Source organism: Elephantulus edwardii, unplaced genomic scaffold, assembly GCF_000299155.1.
Source record: "Elephantulus edwardii isolate Elephantulus edwardi_28Jun2011 unplaced genomic scaffold, EleEdw1.0 scaffold00001, whole genome shotgun sequence".
NCBI classification, from domain to species: domain Eukaryota; kingdom Metazoa; phylum Chordata; class Mammalia; order Macroscelidea; family Macroscelididae; genus Elephantulus; species Elephantulus edwardii.
In genome coordinates, this window is record NW_006399751.1 from 42,216,980 (window position 1) to 42,224,033 (window position 7,054).

At 39.4% G+C, this 7,054-nt stretch overlaps 1 pseudogene; it reads left to right on the top strand.

Annotated features, from left to right (window-relative positions):
* Window positions 1-2,557: 2,557 nt before the first annotated feature.
* On the top strand, window positions 2,558-3,713 carry LOC102868960 (annotated as a pseudogene).
* The last annotated feature ends 3,341 nt before the right edge of the window (window positions 3,714-7,054 follow it).

A 7,054-nucleotide genomic window follows, 5' to 3' on the forward strand; every position in this document is an offset into this window, starting at 1 on the left:
TCACTCTGGAGACTAAGGTGTGCCTGATACAGGACATGGTCTTTGCAATCACTTGTTATGCATCAGAGAGTTGGACATTGACTAGGGGGGCTAGAAGGAGAATTGGCGCCTTTGAGCTGTGGTGCTGGAGAAGAGTATTGAGGGTACCATGGACTGCTAGGAGAAACAAACAGATTTATCCTGGAAAGGGTTAAACCAGGTGGCTTCTTGGAGGCAAGGATTCTGAGGCTCTGTCTAACATATTTTGGACATGTTGTAAGGAGGGACCGGTCCTTGGAGAGGGACATCATGCTTGGTAGGGTGGAAGGACATTGCAAGAGGTTTGGCACTTTATGAGGTGGATTGATTCAGTAACTGAGGTTATAGGGATTGGTGTGTCAGAGACAGTGTGATTGGCACAGGACAGAGCAGAGTTTAGGGATGTTGTACATAGGGTCACTATGAGTCACAAGTGTTACACATTGCATAAAATATTTAGCCAGTAGTTCAAACCCACTAGCCACTGTGGGTGAGAAATTTTTCTCACGTTGTGTAAGGAAAATGAGACAGACTGCTTCCATAAAGATTTATAGCCTTGGAAACTCTATGGAGCAGTTCTACTGGTCTTGGCAGCAATGGATTTGGTTTAGTTTTATAATCCCATTTGGGAATTAGTTGTCTTTGTTTTGCTAATAAGGCAGGGTGTATTTTGAGTCCACCTTTCTTGGGAGGAGAGTAAGAGATTATTCAAGAAAAACTAACTGCATGGAGGCTAGGACTGCCTTTCTTTTGAAGAAATTTATCCCACATTCATTATATTCATCAGAACTCTGCTTATAATTTAAATCTTACCCAAAATATTTCTCAAGAAGTCATGGTGTGTGTACTAGACTTTTTTGTCTTATTAATGTCTTCTGAATCATGAATTAATAAAAAGAAGAACAGTTATAAGTTTGAAAAAAGAAGAAACTGAAGAGGCAAAGACTTCTTTAAGAACCAGCAGAAAGAGGAAGCCTTCCTCTAGACATAGAACATTGAACTTGGACTTAAGTTTCCTAAACTGAGAGAAAACAAAATTCCATTTCTTAAAGCCACCCAGTTGTGGCATTTCTTTTATAGTAGCACTAGAGAACTAGGAAAATTTATTGTGCTCATGAGAGAGCTATACTTAGATCCAGAAGCTATTGTTTGAACAGAACAAACCCACAAGGTTTAAAATTAGGAAGGATGGGCATCAGAGTTGTATTCTTTCTCTGTACCTATTCAATATGAAAGCTGAGAAATAATTTGCAAAGACAGATTCTGTGAAGAAGAATGTGGCATCAGAATTGGGTGAAGACTCATCAACAACCTGCATATACAGATGACACAACTTTGCTTGCTGAAACTGAGAACGATATGAAATTATTGCTATAAAAGATCAAGGACTACAGATTTCACTATATGGATTACAACTCAACATCAAGAAGACAAAGATCCTCACCACAGGACCAACAGTCAACACTGTGACAGATGGAGAAAGGATTGGAACTGTCAATTATTACATCTACCTTGTATCAACAGGTAACACCCTTGGTATCAACAAGAAAATCACGAGACAATATTGCATTGGGGAAGTCTGCTGTCAGGGATATCTCTAAAATGCTGAAGAGTAATGATGTCAGTTTGAAGACTAAGGTACACCTGATTCAGGCCATGTTCTTCTCAATCTCCACTAAATGTCAGAGAGCTGAACAATGAACGGAGATGATAGAAAAATAATTTATTCCGAATTGTTGACATGTGCCTCTTGGTTGATCAGTGTCTTCAACATCATCAATAGCTGTGAGGCCAACATAAGAGAAACAAAGTTGACCAGACTACAGAGAGTCTGTGGTGAGGTACTGCCTATGGAACCCTGGAGATGAAGCCAGAGGGTCAGCTATGGGTCGGTTCCAAGTGAGTGGTACACAGCAACAACAAAAGGGCCTCCAGTAAGATATTGAATAGAAGTGAAGAGATGGACCATCCTTGAAGCAATCAGTCATTTGTAAGAAGAACCTGAAGATCCTTCTTAGTGCATCATGAATGAGGCCAGGGGTGTTCATACAATTTGGACGCAGGACCTCTTTACAGTACTGAAAACTTCGGAGGATTTTGAGCTTTGGTTGGAGAAAGTGAAACCAGGAGGAGTGGCATCCACTTCCATAAATAGCTTGCCTCCGGAAACCCTATGAACCTGGAGAAAGGATGAAAGTCACGCGTGCAAGTGTCAAGGACTTTCGTTCATAGGATTGCTATGTGTCGCCTATGACTTGACGGCACTTAACAACACAGAGAGAGACCAGTTGACCTAGTGGAGCAAAAGTGATGCTATCACGCCAAAGACTCAACATCAAGAAAGATTCAGGAATGGAACTTGTCCATAATTCAAGGTCTGCCAGTAATCCATTTGCAAATGTTGACTGAGTATCTGCAATTAAACAAAGCACTGTGCTAGGAGCTGAGGAGAGATCCAAGAAACAAAGACATGGTCTGCTGTGCTCTGATGATGTTCACATCCATTCCAAGAGAAAAGTAGCATTAAACTGAAAACAAGATGTCCCTGTATGATGACCTGGGAGTGGAAACCAGTGATTCAAAAACAGAAGGCTGGTCCAAAAATGTCAAACTTTTGCAGTCTCAACTTCAGGTGAAGAAGGCCGCTCTCACTCAAGCAAAGAGCCAAAGGGCAAAACAAAGTACGGTCCTTGCCCCAGTAATTGACATAAAACGAGACAGTTCGTCAGATGACCGGCAGATTGTGGATACCCCACCTCATGCAGCAGCTGGCCTAAAGGATCCTGTTCCCAGTGGATTTTCTGCAGGAGAAGTTTTGATTCCCTTAGCTGATGAATATGATCCTATGTTTTCTAATGATTATGAGAAAGTAGTAAAACGCCAAAGAAAAGAACGACAAAGACAGTGGGAGCTGGAAAGACAGAAAGAAATAGAAGAAAAAGAAAAGAGGCGTAAAGACAGACATGAAGCTAGTGGATTTTCAAGGCAACCAGATCCAGATTCTGATGAAGGTGAAGTTTATGAGCGAGAGAGGAGGAAAAGAAGTATGGGCGGAGCTGCTATTGCACCACCTACTTCTCTTCTAGAAAAAGACAAAGAGTTACCCCGAGATTTTCCCTATGAAGAGGATTCAAGGCCTCGATCACAGTCTTCGAAAGCTGCTATCCCTCCCCCAGTGTATGATGAACAGGATAGGCCAAGATCTCCAACCGGGCCTAGCAACTCCTTCCTTGCTAACATGGGTGGCACGGTAGCACATAAGATCATGCAGAAGTATGGCTTCCGGGAAGGCCAAGGTCTTGGGAAGCATGAACAGGGGCTGAGCACTGCATTGTCAGTGGAAAAAACAAGCAAATGTGGAGGCAAGATCATTGTTGGTAATGCTACAGAGAAAGATGCTGCCAAGAAATCGGATTCAAATCCATTAACTGAAATACTTAAGTGCCCCACTAAAGTGGCCCTACTAAGGAACATGGTTGGTGCAGGCGAGGTAGATGAAGACTTAGAAGTTGAAACCAAGGAAGAATGTGGAAAAATATGGCAAAGTTGGAAAATGCGTAGAATTTGAGAGGGTTGAATCAGCAATTAAAGCTGTTGTTGATCTGAATGGGAGGTATTTTGGTGGACAGATGGTGAAAGCATGTTTGTACAATTTGGATAAATTCAGGGTCTTGGATTTGGCAGAACAAGTTTGATTTTCAGATCCTAGAACACAAGTCATCTCTGATCTTAAATGAGCTGCAAGCTGAGCATGAAGAAAAAAGGCATCAGCCTCAAGGCTCTTTGGGCTCTGAGACTCTTGAGAGGACTTCTAAGATACATGTTGATTCCGTTTTTTATTTTGTGGTTTTTTAATATAGTATAAATATCCTTTAAAAAAAAAGAACAAAAAAAAAAAGAAAAATAATTGATTCCTTTGATTTGTGGTGCTGGAGAAGAGTACTCACTATCCCATGGATTGCTAAAAGAACAAACAGATATGTCTTGGAAAAGGTGCATACAGAGTGCTCTTTGGAGGCAAAGATGGTAAAGCGTCTTCATCTTTCATATTTTGGACATGTAAGTAAACAAGGCTATTCCTTGGAAAGGGACTTGTGCTTGGAAAGATGGAGGACTAGCAAAGGAAAAAAAGATCCCCAGAGAGATAGATTGACACAGTGACTTCAGCAATGAGCTCTAGTGTGTCAGAGAAGATAAGGATGGCACAGGATAGGGCAGGATTCAGGTTGGCTGTTCATAGGGTCCCTATGAATTGTATTCAACTCAACAGCACCTAAAACAACAAAGAGCTAAGACAGGACAGCAAAAGTTAAGAGGACATGAAGATACTTCCTAGCGAAGTGACTCCTTAGAAAATGACTGCCTTTTTAACAAGTCTCTAAGTTCCCACAACTACAAGAAAAAACAACAACAAATGAGAATTTGACCAAGTCAGAGCAGCTAGGGCTGACCCTGGGTGGTACAAACAGTTTTATGTACTTGGCTTCTAAATAGAAGAACAGAAACTCAAGTTTCCTATGGGCACCATGGAAAAATACTTGGAAATCTAATGCTGAAAAATTAGCCATGGAAACTATCTAGAATATCCTGGCACAAAAATGGTCATCATGAGTTAGAGTTAATACCATGGCAACTGGTAGATCAGCTAAGAATGGATAATATCATAGATATTTCAAAAGACAATGATTTAAATATCATAAGATTAAAAGATATTTTAGGAGAAATGGATGAAATCTTGGATTTTTTTTTTAATTGGCACACCATACCTTCATAGTGAAAAGGCCAAATATGCCATGAGGGGTAAAGTCAGATTTTCTCCAAAAATGATCTACCTTTGATTGTTGTAATTATGACATAAACTTGATCATATTTAAGGGAAAATTAATTTGTCTTCATAATTTTTCATTTCATTTTTAAGTTAGAGTTTCTTGTGTTTGCTAAAGTTTTCCCATTTTATGTACACTTAGTCATGTGATCCTTTACCAAAAAGGAGTCTCTTTGGATAGTAACAGCTTCCTACGGTGATTTTAAAGCTCAATTTCAAGGGTCATCTTTATTAATAGGAGTATTTATTTTTTTAAGAAGTTTCTCCTAACTCCTAGAATAAAATGAGTCCACTTTATGACTTAGATGAAGATCCTACAACATGACATAAAAGTAATCTTTAAATATAATCATTGGACATGTCCATAATGACATATACAAGGGTCAGACACTTGGCTTGGAAGAGCTCTGATGGCTTAGAAGTAAGAAGTTATGCTAGCAATCCAAAGGAACATGGTTCAAATATGCCAGCTCCATGGGACAAAAGATGGGCAATCTTCTCCTGTGCTGTTCACTGCTTCTGAAAACCTGCTGCAGGATCAGCTTTAAGATGGTTCCAACTCTATGGTATCAAACAATATCAACAAATCTGCATTTGTCCAACCTGAACATCAGTCCATGGAACATGATGTTGGGGCACTCAGAAGGCACTGTAAACCTCCCCAGTGGATTGACTGACTATCCTCTCAGAACCGTACTTGGAAGTTCATCCCTATAGCATATCAAAACAAAATTTTAGTTTTTTGTAATAAAATGTTCAGTTCTTATGTAAATAAAACCAAATCAGCCACCTAGATCTTAACATATGTAAATTTATTCAAGAATTTCCTAGAATATATTTCACAGCATTCTAACTTCTGAAACACTCAGGGCTCTGGGAAAGGAGAAGCAAGTGAGTTTTTAAAGAGACACCAGTGAAGCCTGACATTTTGCAAACATCCCTTCTATCACATCTTATTGAGCTTAAAAGCTACCTTAGACCCAATGAGCCAACATATACAAAATTATTTCTTAAATAATCATGTATGTGGTACAGATTTAGATTTAAAGAAAAAACAGGCTACTCAACACAATATACTGTATAATAACAAAAATATTGGTGGAGGGGAAAGCCTTGAATTTCCAACAACTACAAATTTACCTAAACAATGGGATGTTCAAAATAACCACTAAAATATCATTGTGAGAGGATTGTAGTATTCTTCTAATGTTTTGTTCAGTGGAAGATACCATGCAACATATAATAACTTCTGTTATCCTAGTAGGGAGCTCTGAGGATCTAATGGATAAAGATTTGTGTTGCCAATACAAAGACAGGCTTTTAGAATTCATCAGTAGCTCCATGTTATCATGGTAGGCAATCTCCTCACTTCCAATTTACAGCCTCTGAAAACCTGCTGGGAAGTCAGCTGTCCATTGGTTCCAACTCAACATCAAGGAGTTTTGTTGAGTTGATTTATCTCATTATCTAAAGAAAAAATAAATTACAGTACTGTAAAGGAATGAATGTTGGCTTAGTGGTAAGGAGTTGCACTACCAACTCAAATCCTCCAGTTGTAGGAGAAAGATGGACAATCTCCTCCCCTGTGATTGACTGCTTCTGAAAAGCCACTGGAGCAACAGCTCCAACTCAATGGTATACAACAACAAACAATTGATAAATGTCACTTCATTGTTATGAATATTAAAGAAACTCACAATTCTCAACAATGAGTTCTGACTCAATAGTACTAACAACAACAACAGGAAGTTAAAATTGAGGCCCAAAGAAAATTAAAACAAGTCCACAAGAACCAAAATATGATCTGGAATCTACGCCACTTGAATTTCAAAATCATCTTAAGAAAAGGTTTGAAGTATTAAAGACAAATGATTGAAGACCAGATCAGTCGCAGGATGACAGCAAGGATATTATCCATAAAGAGAGCAAAAGGACATTACAAAGACAGAAGTTGTTGTTGTTATGTGCCATGGAGTCGCCTGCAATTCATAGTGACCCTATGTACAACAGCCCTAAACCCTGCTCTATCCATTGCCAATATTATTGTCTCTAACACACCTATCCCCATTACCCCAGAGACTGAATCAATCCATCTCATCAAGGGTCTTCCTCTCCTGTGCTGTCCCCTCCACCCTCCTAAACATGACGTCCCTCTCCAAGGACTGATCCTGCCTTGCAACATGTCCAAAGTATGCCAGATGAAGCTTCAGA